This window comes from Rhinolophus ferrumequinum, chromosome 15 (assembly GCF_004115265.2).
Source record: "Rhinolophus ferrumequinum isolate MPI-CBG mRhiFer1 chromosome 15, mRhiFer1_v1.p, whole genome shotgun sequence".
Lineage (NCBI taxonomy): Eukaryota > Metazoa > Chordata > Mammalia > Chiroptera > Rhinolophidae > Rhinolophus > Rhinolophus ferrumequinum.
In genome coordinates this window covers 21,346,150-21,361,016 of record NC_046298.1, presented here as the reverse complement: position 1 = coordinate 21,361,016, position 14,867 = coordinate 21,346,150, and the positions used below count along the sequence as shown (strand labels likewise).

The window sequence follows — 14,867 nt, the reverse complement described above, 5'->3', positions numbered from 1 at the left end:
AAGACTGGTAGGCTTGTGAAAATGCCTTTGGTTTCTACAGCTATTACAAATGATGAATGTTCATTTGGAGAATTTGTTTCAATTCACACACACACACACACACACACACTACAGCTATTACAAATGATGAATGTTCATTTTGGAGAATTTGTTTCAATTCACACACACACATTACTTAAGATAATCTATTTTATAAGCTTTGTATGAATGAAAGGCAATTCATATTACCACAATGAAGAAGAGATACTGAAATTACTACTCATTGATAACTAAAATTCCTAAATTGGGATCCAACCATCAAATCAATGAGGGCTTATTCATATTTAATATCAACAATAGATGTAATGGTCCCCTCCTGCTAAATGTTAATTTAGCAAAAATTAAAATGTAAAAAAAAAAAAAATTTAAGCTGCAGTCTACCATTTCTTAGTGACTCCTTTGTGGCAATAGATTGGGGGTGGGAAGTTATCACTTTGTGAGGAGTGAAATGTCTAACTATTGCATTGTTTTGTACACCTGAAACTAATAAAAAAAATCTTGGGTGCATTAATATCCGTTTGTAACACTTAACAACAATACCTAATTCAGTCAAACTTTTCTCCAGGATGCTGTATCAATTCTTCTAATCTATAGAATTTTTTAACATGAGAAAATATCTTCTCATATGCCTATAATGGGATTAGTTTTAAATCTATTTATCTTACTTGAATTCAAGAATGTGTACTCAATTAAGAATACTCTTTAACAGCTTTTAACCCTTCTTCACAATCTACTCTTGTAAAGGACTTCTTTTGACTGTCCAGTATAATTTCCTCCTCCTATTCTCCTTCCTGTAAGAACCTGCTGCCCTGTCCAGAAAGGGTGGGTAGATCTGGTCAATCATAGTATCTTATTCTCCTATGCTCTGGGGATCTGTGACCCTAATAATGCCAATCAGAATGCTTTCCATGAATGATAGCTGGACACTGAGAAAGAGAAGCTTTTTCCTTTGGACTTGCTGGGCTGAAAATAAATCTAAAGCTATTTATTAGCAGCCATCTTCCTCATCAGATGAAGAAGGCTTTCTGCAGAACAAAGCCAAGGAGATAAAAGTAGAAATGTGAGCAGGATGGATAGATGACAGGAGAGGAGAAAGATGAATATAAGTGAATCAGAGTGTTATTGAAAGCAATTCTAAATTTTGAGGTCCTGTTATCTGTGGCTCTTCTTTTGATTCTATGAAGCTGTCCTAGTGTCCTAACTAAATGGACTAAGAAATTCCTTATTTTGATTAAGCTGTATTGAAGTTTGAAGTAATTTTCTGTCACTTGAAATCTAGAACTCTCTAGTGATAATTGTTTTATATTTTTAGAAATCATACCTTTACCTGAAATTTATTCCTGGAGTTTATTAGGAAGATCTGCAAATAACTACTATGCAGTGGTGTGAGTTGCTATTTCCAAAGCAAGTTGAAAACGCCTCATTTCTATTAAAATAGGAGAGAATAAGCGTATGTATTTTGCACTTATATATAATGCATAGATTAATTCATCTGTACCATCAAATGTAACATTAAGGATGCCCAGAAATCTGGAAATCATGAAAATTCATTGGATTTTTGGATTACGTAACACAGGACAGGTAATTCCATACACAAATTATTCTGCTCTTACCAATCCCACATTTAAATATAACTCGCATATAGCAAGGTCTCTGCAGAATCTCACATGGATCCAAAAATTCCAGGTCATCCAGAACATGTGAGTCCAGAAGAGATAACTGGAAATACTTTTTTCAGATTTTAAAGATGAAAGTCTATAGAGGGTTACAGAGAAAATCCTTTACAGAAAACTCATACATTTTACAGGTATTTTCTCCAGGACTTAAGAGTTATTTACAAACATTATTCAAAAGTGATCTTATTTGTTAACCAAATTCTTCTGACAGAAATAATGCCTGGGAATCAGGTTTCCTTTCACAGAAAATGTTTGGACTCCCTTTAGTAAAGCCATCTATACACATAAGAGCAAACTTGGATTTATTCATTGACCCTTCCATGGCCCCAACTGACATCAATGAAGAAAGGGACTAGTGCTTTCATCAATCTCCACCAGCCATTAGGGATGTGGCAATTCCCAAAAGCAAGTGAACAGCAAACTAGCTTGACCCTGCTCAATTGAGTGCTTTCAATACTGATCACTGTCTCATACATCCTCACTGGCAGATACTTGTTAAATGCTGCATGTCTACCTATTATTAAAATGCCAAATGTAATTCCTGTAATTCATACTAGATGGCTGTCATAACAGAATTCAGTAATGAAAACCAATGACAGAGATTGGTTACATACTATACCATTGTACTTGAGTTGTCTGGCATATAACAGAACCATTTTTCTTCTCTTAGTTATCACACTGGTAAATAGTGAGTAGGATTTCTTAGTGCATTGCTTTCACAGGGGTTGGCCAGATTGATTCCCATTAAAAGTATGAAACATATCTGTGTCAGGCCTACATCCCTAATAGGGACAACAATAAAATATTCTCCTATAATTAAAGAGGATTTCCATTTCCAATAGTGGCAGGTAACAGTTAATAGAACCAACCATTCATGTGAGCACAACTAAAAGCTCTAAGTGAAAAAAAATTTTAATATCCTTAAAAGTATTAACAAGCTATGAAGATAATAAGCAATTACCAAAATCTAAAGGGAATTAAACACCAGAGAAGTAAGTAAAGCACTAGAAATCGATAGGCACTTTTGCCTTAAGGGCATTTGCTAATAAAAAAATGGTTTTGGTGGTCTTGCTGGGCAACAAGCTATAAGTCAATGATTAAAGTCTGCTCAAAATGGGAAGTATAATGAGAGATCTTCTTCCCTTTAGGTGGGATTCAAAATCAAAAACTGCATCACTATCTCCAGAAAGCAATAGTAAAACTTGATATAGTGCAGAGAAGAGAATAAAAAGGAAAAAGGAGAAAAAATACCCCAAAAGTTGGGGTCACTTCTACTCAAATTTGTACCCCAGGTCCATACCACTTAAATTGTCTACAGAATGTCAAACCTTGAGCTAGGGTAGTCCCAGACTAACAGATCCTGAGGTGCTTGGCAGAAGCAAATATAAATCTCCTATGGAGGAAGGCACCATCATACCTGACCTCAAAAAAAGAAAAATGCCTACAAATAACACTTCAAGGACAAAGAGGAACAGAAATCAGCAATCACACAAAGAAACAAGACACAATGAGCAATATTAGCAGAAACTAAAGATGGCAGAAAGACCATCAAAGGCTTCATATTGGGGACTTATTAGATACAGACTATAAAACAACTATGTTTACTGTGTTTGAAGTACTAACAGACAAGCTTGAAGATATCTTCAGAGCACAGGAATCTATTTTTTTTGAAATGATACAGCAATTCTGTAAAACAATTGGGCTCTTCAAAAACCTCAGTGTCCTAAAAAACAAAATTCAACAAAGCCCCCAAAATCTTAAAGGAACTCTTGTACACTAAAGGAGACTAAAAAGCTTAATAATTCAATGCAGCATATGAACCTCAACTAGACCCTGGGTTTAATTAAAAATTTAAAAACCATTATATGGGACATTATTGAAAATTTGAGAAAATATGAATATACTGTATCAATTTTAAGTTTACGGATAGTGATAACAGTATTGTGGTTCTGTAAAAGAATGTTCTTAGTCTTAGGAAATACCTGCTAATGCATATAAAGAAATAGTCATGATATCTCCCATCTGTAAGTCATAAACTTACTTTCAAATGGTTCAAGAAAAAAAAACAAGAGAAATAAAGCAAATGTGTGGCAGAATGTTAACAACTGATGATTCTAAGTAAAGGGTATTTAGGTACTAAATACCTATATAGCAGATGTTTTAAAAATTTAAATAGAACATATAGCAAAGAAAGATACAGTTACTAAATTTAGATATTTTTTGGAAAAGTTAAAAGCATATTTTAAATAGCTGAAGACAATATAACTAAACTAGAAAATACATCAGAAGAAATATGCAGGTCAGTAACATGGGGTGACAGAAAAAAAAAGAAAAGAAAATCTGGCAAGTAAAGCTAAGAGATATGGAGGACAGAGATGTGATATCATTGTAGCCTTGAATAAGAGAAGAGAGATGAGTGAGAGGCAATATCTAAAAAATAATAGTTGAGAATCTTACTGAAATGTTGAAAAAGACCATATGTAGATTCAAGCCCAACAAATCCCAAGCTAGATAGATGGGATGGTGGGAGGATCCACGCCTAGACTCATCCTAGAGAGAGTGAAGAAAACCAAAAATAAAGAGAAAAATCACTAAAGGAGCCAATTAAAAAGACAGATTATCTTAAAAGGAGCCATGGTTAAATTGAGAGCTAATTTCTCAATATAATGGAAGCCAGACGATGGTAGAATGATGCCTTCAAATGTGTTAGAAGGAAAAACTGCCATCTTTTAATTCTATAACCAGCAAAAGTATCTTCCAAGAGTAAGGGCAAATTAAAGGCAATTTTAGACAAACAATTATGGGAAGATTCACCCTAGCAGACCTTCTTTACACTTAATCAATTAGCATTGACTGTGAATTTAACCTATACTGAAATATAAGATTCTGTTTTCCAGTATACTATTATTCTCTCAAACAAGCCATCCAATAAGTCATCAGAATAATGTACAACTATGGCTGAAAATGATTTTGAAATGGTTAATATACAAATTTACTCCATTTGAAGTCTCAATGATGCTCCAAGCTGTCATTTGTACATGTCCATGAATACATGTACATCCATACTGCTATACCACTTTCCCAAAATGAGGAACCCAAATAATCAAACTCAGCAGGGATCTCGTTTGTCCCTGACTCATAGTAATACAAGTCTGTATTAACAGTAATATATGGTTCTGTATTAATTATTTTACAAATAGAAATATCATTATCCATATATAAATCTCACTTCTAAACAAAACAAAACAAAAATCCATGAGTGGTGACTTCACACAAAACTGGTTAAATTTAGGGACTCATTTGTAAAGGTCAGTGTCCTTTGCCGCAAATCCACTTCTCATGCAGATGAGAAGTTTAACCTGCCCTCTGGTGCTGGGCATAATTAGCCAGCTGCATCCTCATAATAAGGTGCAGATGGTTAATTACACCAGCAAATAACTGCTTACTTGTGGGCACAGAAACCCTGTACCTAAAAATCACTGAAAGTGTACTTGGACCTATTTGTGCTCATACAAACAAAACACTTATGTCCAAGGTTTCATCTGTGAGAAGATCACCACAGGCTCCAGCTCCACTGCTCTAGGGGACACTCATTAACTCTGCTGGGGTCTGGTTCCAGGGCCCCACTGGCCACAAAGCCATATTACAACCGCTGAAACATTTCATAGGGTGCTAAATCCTTGTCGGAAAATCTCCTAAAGTTAATTTGTTGTAATAGGAATTATAAATAAGGTGAAAATTTGGCTTCCCTAGAACCCAAAATAAATTCTATATTTTTTAGATTAAAAAGTCTGAAATGAAAGAATTTTTTTTCACAAACATGTCAACATTAGTTGTCTTAGGAAGAAAAACAAAAGACTCATTTATCTGTCCTTTTGAGGAATTTCATGGGCTAGCTGTACTCCCAGAATTTAGAAAGCCCTATTAGACACGACACATCCAATGGTGGCTAGAGGCTGTTCCAAAGATCACATTTTAAAAAGTATTCTATTGCATGGCAATAATAGGATTCAGGGAGAAAGCAGAAGAGGGGTAACTACTTCCTAAACCCCAAGTTTGGAAGTCCTCTGCCAGCTGCAAAGCTCTCAGTTTGCAGGGGTCAAAATGACAGGGATGGGGAACAGAACACTTATCTACTTGCATCTGCACAGAACCTTTCCTCTGAAGAATCCACAGAGTGTGATTCTATTCAGTTTAATTGTATGTTGGGAAAGAGGAAAAGCAGCTTGCCACGATTTTAATTGCTAAGAACACACTATCTTTTCAGGAACCATCTGTTTAATTGTAATTACAAACAGCGATGTAAAAACACAAATGATTAACAAGTACAAAGCTTCCCGGCCACTAACAGTTTTAACATAACAAGCCACACTGTGTAAGAGAGTATGTTGCCATTTGCCTCTCTGCAATATTTCATTATTTAGCAACTGACAGCCTAACATTTATTACGGAATCGCACTCTGGTAAAGCTAAAGTTATTAATTAGTATTTTTAGATTACTTCCCTCTGTTATTCCTTTTTATTAAACTTTAATTCCCTCTGACATGACAGGGATTATATCAGAAACGAAATACAAAAGGTCCCTTTTTCTCCACCTCCTGCTAAAATCTTTGAAGTTTCATATAGTACACATCACCTATAATTAATTACCAGGGACATTCCAAAGTATTGCAAGACTAATTTTTTGGCTCTCATAAACACAAATTTCTGCCTTCCTGGTTTTGAAATATGTTTACCACACTGTTATTATTTTAAAAGACACAAGTATTGGTAATTGTTTTCAGGCATGAATAAAAATAGCTTAACCTTGAAATTTATTTTAATTAGGGACTTTTCAAAGCCACTGCTGCAAATGTGGGTGGATTGTTTGTAGTAAAAAAAAAAAAAAAAAAAAAAAAAGCAAGCATCAACAACATAGTGGCAGAGAACATAGAACTAGACCCAGTTATCTAACTTGGGCTCAATAGTAGTTTAAAGAACTAAAAACACACACAGTGCAGTCAGATCATAACATTATTAGGGCAACCTTACATTCAGGACATTTTAGGTAGCCTAAGAAAGCAAGGAGATGCCATTTCAAAATAAAATGCAAGAAATGTATGAAATGCCAGTGAAATTACAAGCGATTTCCTTCTTGGTCATTTCATACAGTTTTTTTTAAAGTCAACCAAGTTGACTTTTTTTGGTGTTCATTTTAAGATGAAGAACACCACTTTTAACAATATCATATGCTCCGACAAGCCTGTCAATAGAGCACAGAACATTTTCTAAGAAACCACTCTCCTACACAAAGGATAAAAACGACCCTTAAAAAAAAAATCAGAGAATGAAAGCACTTTAAATCCTCAAAGAAAGAAAAAGCTGACTGCACAGTTTTTCAAATTAAATTGTAATACAGACATTTTGTGATATGTCAGTCCCTCACTTGTCCTTCTCCGCCCAAGCGCAGTCCTTCTAGCCATGATCCTACAATTGTGTTTGGCCTTGTTTCAAGCCCTCATCCCCCTCGCAAGACGTTTTATAGAAAGAGCAGCCAAACGCTAAGTGCCTCTGCAGCGTTAATGAGGAAACAGATCTTGAAAGAAATCACTTGAGAGGAAGCGACTACTCTCAGGAACCAGCTGCTTCTTCACTTTTAATGACCGAGTATATTACCATCCCCTGCATTCTGAAATGTGCTCATCCTAAACCAGTGATCTTTCACCTTTGAGGTCCAAGTCCCACTGGGAATTGAATGAACGCTATGATGAACACTGTCCCCCAAAAGATGAACATAATCATAAACTCTAAAGGTCCATTCACCCAGGGTCACGAACCTCTACTTTACACAGATCCCAAAGCATACCAGTTAAAACATGGTTTCAATACTCGCAGGCTATGTAGGTTTCTTTCAAACTTGATGAGCGTTTTCATGTTCTAAATGTTTTTGCTGCTAGAATGGAGAAATATTCTCAAAACTGTTCTGAAGCTTGTGAAACTACACCACTAATTAATAACAGATAATAACGTCCCCTCTACTTTGTGACTGCATGAATCATTCTCACACACAAGGCAGAAGGATTTTTGTGCCTTCCCCCAAAATAATTCTAAATTTGCTCATATACAAAATGTGAAATGAAATGTAAACTCTAAATGTATAAAACTTTGAGAAGAAAACATAAAGAAAATCATGTTACTTTGGGCTAGACAGAGAGTTGTAGATAGCACAATCCACAAAAGAAAAAAATGGTAAATTTGACTTCATCAAAATTTAAAAACTTCTAACTTTAAAAGACAACTCAATAAGAAGACAAGTGAATAAGACATGGACAAAAGACATGAACACAAACTTCACCAAAGAATAGATAGGATAACAAATTAAGTACATGTTCTTCGATATCACTAGTCATCAGGGGAAATGCAAATTAAATACAGAATGAGATACCGCTACACATCTACAAGAATAACTAAAATTAACAAAATTGTCACTTGATATAGAACAAGTGAAACTCTCATACCATGCTGGTGAAAATGCAAAATGGTACAGTCACTTTGGAAAACAGTTTGGGAGTTTCTTATACACTTAAACATAGTAAGTATACACTATGGTACACTTACCACAGAACCTAGCAATCTCACTTCCACGTATTTATTCAGAAAACAAAACAAAACAAACATATGTCAACACAAAGACTTGTATGTAAATGTTTATAGCACTTATTTATGCATAATTACCAAATACTGGAAGTAACCCAAATGTCCATCAATTGGTGGTATAGCCACTCAATTGAATAGTACTCAGCAATAATAAGGAATGAAATGTTGTTACATGCAACAACATGAACAAATCTCAAACGTAACGGTTAAATAAAGCAAGCCAGACAAAAAGTGCTATGTATTTTAAGACTCCATTTATATGGTATTCTGGAAAACACAGAGACAGAAATTAGACCATTGGTTGCCAGGGCTGGACGTGGGGAAAGGAATTAGCTCCAAATGGGTACAAGGGAACTTTTTGAGCTAATGAAATCATTCTATACATTTATGTAGTTATATGACTATTATTTTTCAAAACTCACAGAACCATACACCTGAAATGAATGAATTTGATAGTATTTAAATTAATAAACCTGACTTTAAAAAATTAGCTAAGAACATACGGAGAGAAAATATTAATGTAAATAATATCTCAATATAGCATAAAAGTAGCAATATCCAGGGTATGTGCAGTACTACCTACAAATCAATACAAAAAGAAGAGTCCAATTTAAACTGGACAGAGATAAAGACAGGCAATCCACAGAAGCCAATAATTAATTAACGGCTAGATTTCACTAGTAATCTAGCAGATGTAAATTATAACAAAGTGATAACCATTATTTTCCCATCAGAAAGACAAAGTTTTAAAAGACTGACAATACCAAGTGATTGATGCCTATGCAGGGCAAGTATTATCTCTATAATAAGACCCCAAAAGAGTTGTTATCAGTTGGGATGATGGCATTTCAACTATATTTACACTTAGCTAAATCAAAGACGGGGCAAAAAAACAGCTTTCAAATAGTTGGGTGACATAAAAACACATGTGCTCCAATGTTCTTTGCAGCTTTGTTTACGGTGGCCAAGACATGGAAACAACCAAAATGTCCTTCGATAGATGAATGGATAAAGAAGTTGTGGTATCTATACACAATGGAATACTATTCGGCGGTAAGAAAAGATGAAATAGGACCATTTGTGACAACATGGATGGATCTTGAGAGTATAATGCTAAGCGAAACAAGTCAGACAGAAAAAGCAGAGAACCATATGATTTCACTGACATGTGGTATATAAACCAAAAACAACAAAAGAACAAGACAAACAAATGAGAAACAAAAACTCATAGACACAGACAATAGTTTACTGGTTACCAGAGGGTAAGGGGGGTGGGGGGTGGGAGATGAGGGTAAGGGGGTCAAATATATGGTGATGGAAGGAGAACTAACTCCGGGTGGTGAACACACAATGGGATTTATAGATGATGTAATGCAGAATTGTACACCTGAAATCTATGTAATTTTACTAACAATTGTCACCCCAATAAATTTAAAAAAAAAAAAAAAAGTTGGGTGATTGTCTTTGCCGGTCCAATCAGTGGGCTGTAGAATGAGGTGAGATGGAGTCCCGAAAACGCTAGTGTCGTTTTCACCAGTGCTGGCACGAACAGTCCAGTTGGGACTGTGGAGACCACAGAAGGAATGCAAGAAGGATTCGAAGGATTTACCACCCACCAAGCAAAGAGTGATGTCCAGACAGCCACTTAAATAATAATAGCCTCCCTCAACATTCTCGAAGAAACTGAAGTATGAAATGAGGGCCACGGCAATATTTAGAAGAACAAAGATATCATGGAACTGATAAATTTTTTTCTACTAATTTATGGTGACAAATAGGAAAAGTCTATAAATTACAACTTTATGAAATGTATCTAAATATTCCCAGAATTAAAGGTTTTCAATGGTGCGATTTCTGAATTAGGTTGCTCCCAGGTGATTTAAGGGATTTTCCAGGGATATTTTTGACTGCGTTCAACTCTGACTGACCACTGAACCTAATATAGTAAAACGTGACTCCACTGCTTAAGCTCATCAAAGACACAGATCCTGTCTTAATAATGTTTTTTTCCTGCTAAACACCTAGGTTAGTACTGGACATAACGTAGGACCTCGATTACTTTAAGTAGTAAAGAAAAGGAGAGTGGGAAAGAAGCACGTGATGAAATACATACTAGCTGAAGTATTCTTAAATGAAAAGGACAAGACCCAGTAGAGGCAGGGAGCAAGGTAAACAGATGAGCACACATAGAGGACCGGGTCGTAGCACAGATGGTGGTTAAGAGTCATAGCAAAGCCACTCAGTAGCCCTGACCATGGGGCACTTGCTGAGCCCAGGCGGCCCAACGGTAAAGGCCGTTAATCATTATAGTCACTTCACAGAACCGCTGTAGCTGTGAAATGAAACGATACAGGTGAAGTTACATCTGAGGGTGTACTGGTCTTGCATTTGATCCTCACAGTCATTCTGAGAAGGAAGAGGGGAGGGAGAAGAGGGAGAGGGTGTGGCACCCCATTTTCTTCGTGAGGAAATATGGGAAGTGATTTGTCCAAGGCCTCGTAGCTAATACCATAAGAAGTGAGAAGCAAGGCAAACACCCAGGTCTGCTATCCTCCTACACCTGGCGCTTGCTACCTGTCTGGCTGGGGAATCCCAAGAACCGAAATAGCAGGTTCCGCTATTTTAATGGGGGTGAGGAGAAGGGACCAGAGGAGGAGTGGGGTCTGGAAAGCCCCCGAGACGAAGGGCAGGAAGATAAGGAGGGGACGCCCGGCTAGACCCCATGCTCCTCACACTGTGACCCCATAATCACTGCTAGGACTTCCGACCCCGGTGCATCCCCACCCCCCGGTCAATTCCATGCCCCATTCCCCGCCAAGATCCCGCGTCCAACTCACAGACGCCGCAGTTCAAGGGGATCCCCACCCGGCTCCAAGCCGCTGGCTCTCTTCCCGCGCTGCAGGGTCAGGAACTGTTGCCATCTGTTGCCACAGCAACCACAGAGTACTGCATAGCCTAGCAAGCCGCGCGATGATTGGAGAAGGCAAGCGTCCCTAGCAACGCCCAGGCAACGATACTTAACGAGAAAGAATTTGGTTTTCAAGAATTCTTGGGGCACTGTCTCTTCCCAAAGGCACCTATCCTACTTCTTTAAAGGTGCTTCATGCATAATCTCATTTAACACTTGTCTCCCCGTGTTGCTGTGAGGGTTCTCATTTCTACAAGAATTTTTAACTTGGGGTCCTTTTACCTCTACAGAAGGTCCATAAACCCCCTTATATTATATGCAAAAGTTTGTCCATTTACCCAGTAGGATCGTCCATAACTGTAGATTCCCAAGGGAGCCAAAACCAGAACCCAGATTGATGAACGCCCAGGACAGTCCAAGAGAACTTCTACGTGTATTAACCCCATCTTCCTTCTCAGAGAACACAGATAAAAACAATGCCGTTCTTCCCAGGCTTCATTTTGATTCTGGCTTCATTCAGATTCTGTCTTAAGACATCTTCCAGACTTTGACTAAGTCTTGCTTTCATCCATTCATTCATTCAATAAACATCTGTTGATCACTAATTATGGGTCATACATTTGTCATAGAGGCACTTTTCTAGCCACAGGAAGATAGCAATTGTCAAGATAGAGTCCCTAATTTCTTAGTTTTCCATTGGGTGTAGGAGACAACTGATGAGTAAACAAGATCATTTCCGATTGTGATAATAAACAAAAGGTGGTGATATGATGAAGAGTATGTAAGGTGATAAGCCCAGGAGACAGGGTGGTCACAGAAGTCCACATTGAGGAGATGGCATTGGAACTGAAACGCGAGAAGAGCAAGGAAGAAGCAACACAAGCAAAGGAAACAGAAAGTTAAAAGAAATGAATTTGGGGTGTTATAGTAAATTAAAAGCCAATGTGGCTGAGAAGGAGAGAGCAGTCCCCTAACTCTTCAAAGAACTGGTTACTTCTCCCTATTCCCTGGCTCCTTCATCCCCAATCACACCCCATCATGTCACCCCAGTTTTTCCTTGACAGCCCTTGTTATTTTTACAGTCCGTGAGCTCCACAGGTCAGACAGAGACTGTGTCTACGTTGTTCAACACAGTATCCCCAGCACCTCAAATAATCAACCCAGCATGGACACTAAATAAAAATCTGTTGACTGCATGAATCTCCATATCACAATACTAGGAATGATGGTAGGTCGTGGGGACAAGACAAAGACACCTCAGTCTCCTTAGAACTTAAATGTCTATGGGATAAGTGAGTTACAAACAATGTAGACAAACTAAATGTGTGCAGAATTGACTGGTTTAGACTGTAAGTGCTGTGGGAAGCCATTGAACAATTTCCTGGACAATATTTTCATTCTATTATATTTCAGGCCAATTTCACAAACGTCAAATACCTCCTGTATGCCAAGCACTGCTGTATATAGCAATGACCAAGAAGAACGCCAATCTTGCCTGTAGAGCTTACAGCCTGCTGTCATGCTGTCCTACAGTAGACAATAGATACTTGTGACCACTGAGCACTTGGATGGTCTGAATTGGAATGTGGGACAGGTGTAAACTACAGATTTCAAAGACTTAATGCAAAACAAGAATGTAAAATACTTATTAATAATTGATTTCGTATTGAAATAAAATTTTGAATGTATTTTGAATTATATAAGATCTATTATTAAACTTAATTTCACTTGTTTCTTTTTTTAACCTGATTGCTAGAAAATGTTAACTTACATATGTGGCTTGCATTATATTTCTATTGGACAGCACTGGTCTAGTTGGAACTTAATACTAAGTGAATAAACCAATAAACCTTATAACGATGCTAAAATAGACTTTTTAGCTGATGCACGATAGGTAGCAAATTTCAAATAGAGAAACCAGACCAAGAATTTACAAAGAAGATGTGTTAGATACGTCTTAAGCCTTTCGCACATTGACTGTACAAAAGGATCAGAAGTAGGTGGTTAGGGAGAATTTCTTCAAAAAGAGCTGAGGTATAAGCCGCACCACCTAACTTCCAGTCAAAAGAAAGGGGCTTTGAGAAGCCCACCAGAGGAGATCAGTGTAACATATGGCCCCTGCCATTTGGGGGCACCTTGCGCTTGTGTCTGAACCCACCCAGAAATTCTAAGAGGCAAGAAATGGAAGGACTAGTCAGCAGACAGCAGAGCAAAGGAAAAATTACTTGGTTGGGAATATCCTGCCCCTTCCCCCAGGATTTATTCAGGTAAAAAATGCATGACTGTTTTCTATGGAGCAGATGTGGGCCACTCAAGAGAAATGTTTAGGGTCATTTTGGGTCCTTTCTAAGAGGGAAATCCAGTAAGACAAAGAGACTGCAGCAAAGAGAACCTGAGGGTATTGCTAGGTTTCTAAGGCCCAAGGAAAAGCAAAGAACCAGCCAAAAGAGAGATGCATCTGACCCCATTCAGAGAACTGCAGGGTGCAGATGCCCCGTGATGAGCTGAGTTTCCTGAAAGACTCTTGAAATTGCCCCACAAATGGAAGTGTCAGCTTAATCACAGCAGTATCAGACATGTAACAACTTTCTTACCATTTTTTCCCCTCTTCCCTCCTCATGGTCTAATCCCAGAGGCAACAGAAAATAGTTACCCATCTGGGGGCACAGGTGTAGAGGCTGGCAATGAACCCAAGCAGAAGACAAGAGGAAAGAAAGAAAAGGGTGATTGTGCTTTCCTTCTCCAACTGCAGGTTTCCTGCTTGCAGCAGGCCCAAACTGAAAAAGGAGAGAAGCCATAACTTTAAAAGTTTTGATTATCACCTTGGACAGAACATTCTAACAACTATATTAAACTGTGTTTAGACACCCAAGAAGGTCTATAAAAGTCTCTTAGCACCTGACTAAGTTCACCCAATTTGCCCCACAGAGACATTTTAAGAGAGGTCGGAAGACAAAAATTAAGTTGCTTTACGACTGCAGCCCACAAGTCATGCCTGTTTGACTTAAAGGTCACTTCAGAAATATGAGACAGGCTATAAATATAGGCAGAAACATGTGCTGTTCTTGAAGTATACAGAACAACAGAAGATGTATAAAGCTAAAGATTAAAGTGCATATTATTACAGGGAGAAAAATAGATGATCTAAAGTCACATAGCACCTCGACCTCAGACCTAAGACTAGCGTCTAATCCCCAGGGGCCTTGCTGGGGCTGCTGAGAGCTGCAGCCAGTGACCATGGCTGCTACTCCCTCAGGGCCCATCTGCAGCTGCTGCACAATGATGGAAGCCTCGTTTGCTCTCAGTGCCAGACAGATGGGCAGGCAGGCAAACACAGGGAAAAACAAACACAAAAACAAAAGGCCACGCATCCGGAAATGGATATCCCACTGACGGCTAACTATGGTATTAAAAAGTAGATCAAATGTAGGAATCCTTTTTGTTAGCTTACATTTCCCTTTAAGCAAAAAGGCTAACGGGAAGGGTGAAGGTTTCTCCACCCGTAAGCTGCCTGACCCCTAAGGAACCTCACACTTGGGTCAGGCAAGAGAGATGAGATCACAGCCTTGTTCCTTCCACGGAATAAGTAAATCATTGGGTCGGGGGCA

The 14,867-nt window shown here is 37.9% G+C and overlaps 1 protein-coding gene across 1 annotated transcript in view; it reads right to left on the bottom strand.

Annotated features, from left to right (window-relative positions):
* HYDIN (HYDIN axonemal central pair apparatus protein) overlaps positions 1 to 11,265 on the bottom strand; it is a 299,173-nt gene extending 287,908 nt beyond the window's left edge. Inside the window, exon 1 of the mRNA XM_033128646.1 lies at positions 11,189 to 11,265. The gene's annotated coding sequence lies outside the window, so the exon portion shown is untranslated. The remainder of the gene's footprint in view (positions 1 to 11,188) is intronic.
* Between the last annotated feature and the right edge of the window lie 3,602 nt (positions 11,266 to 14,867).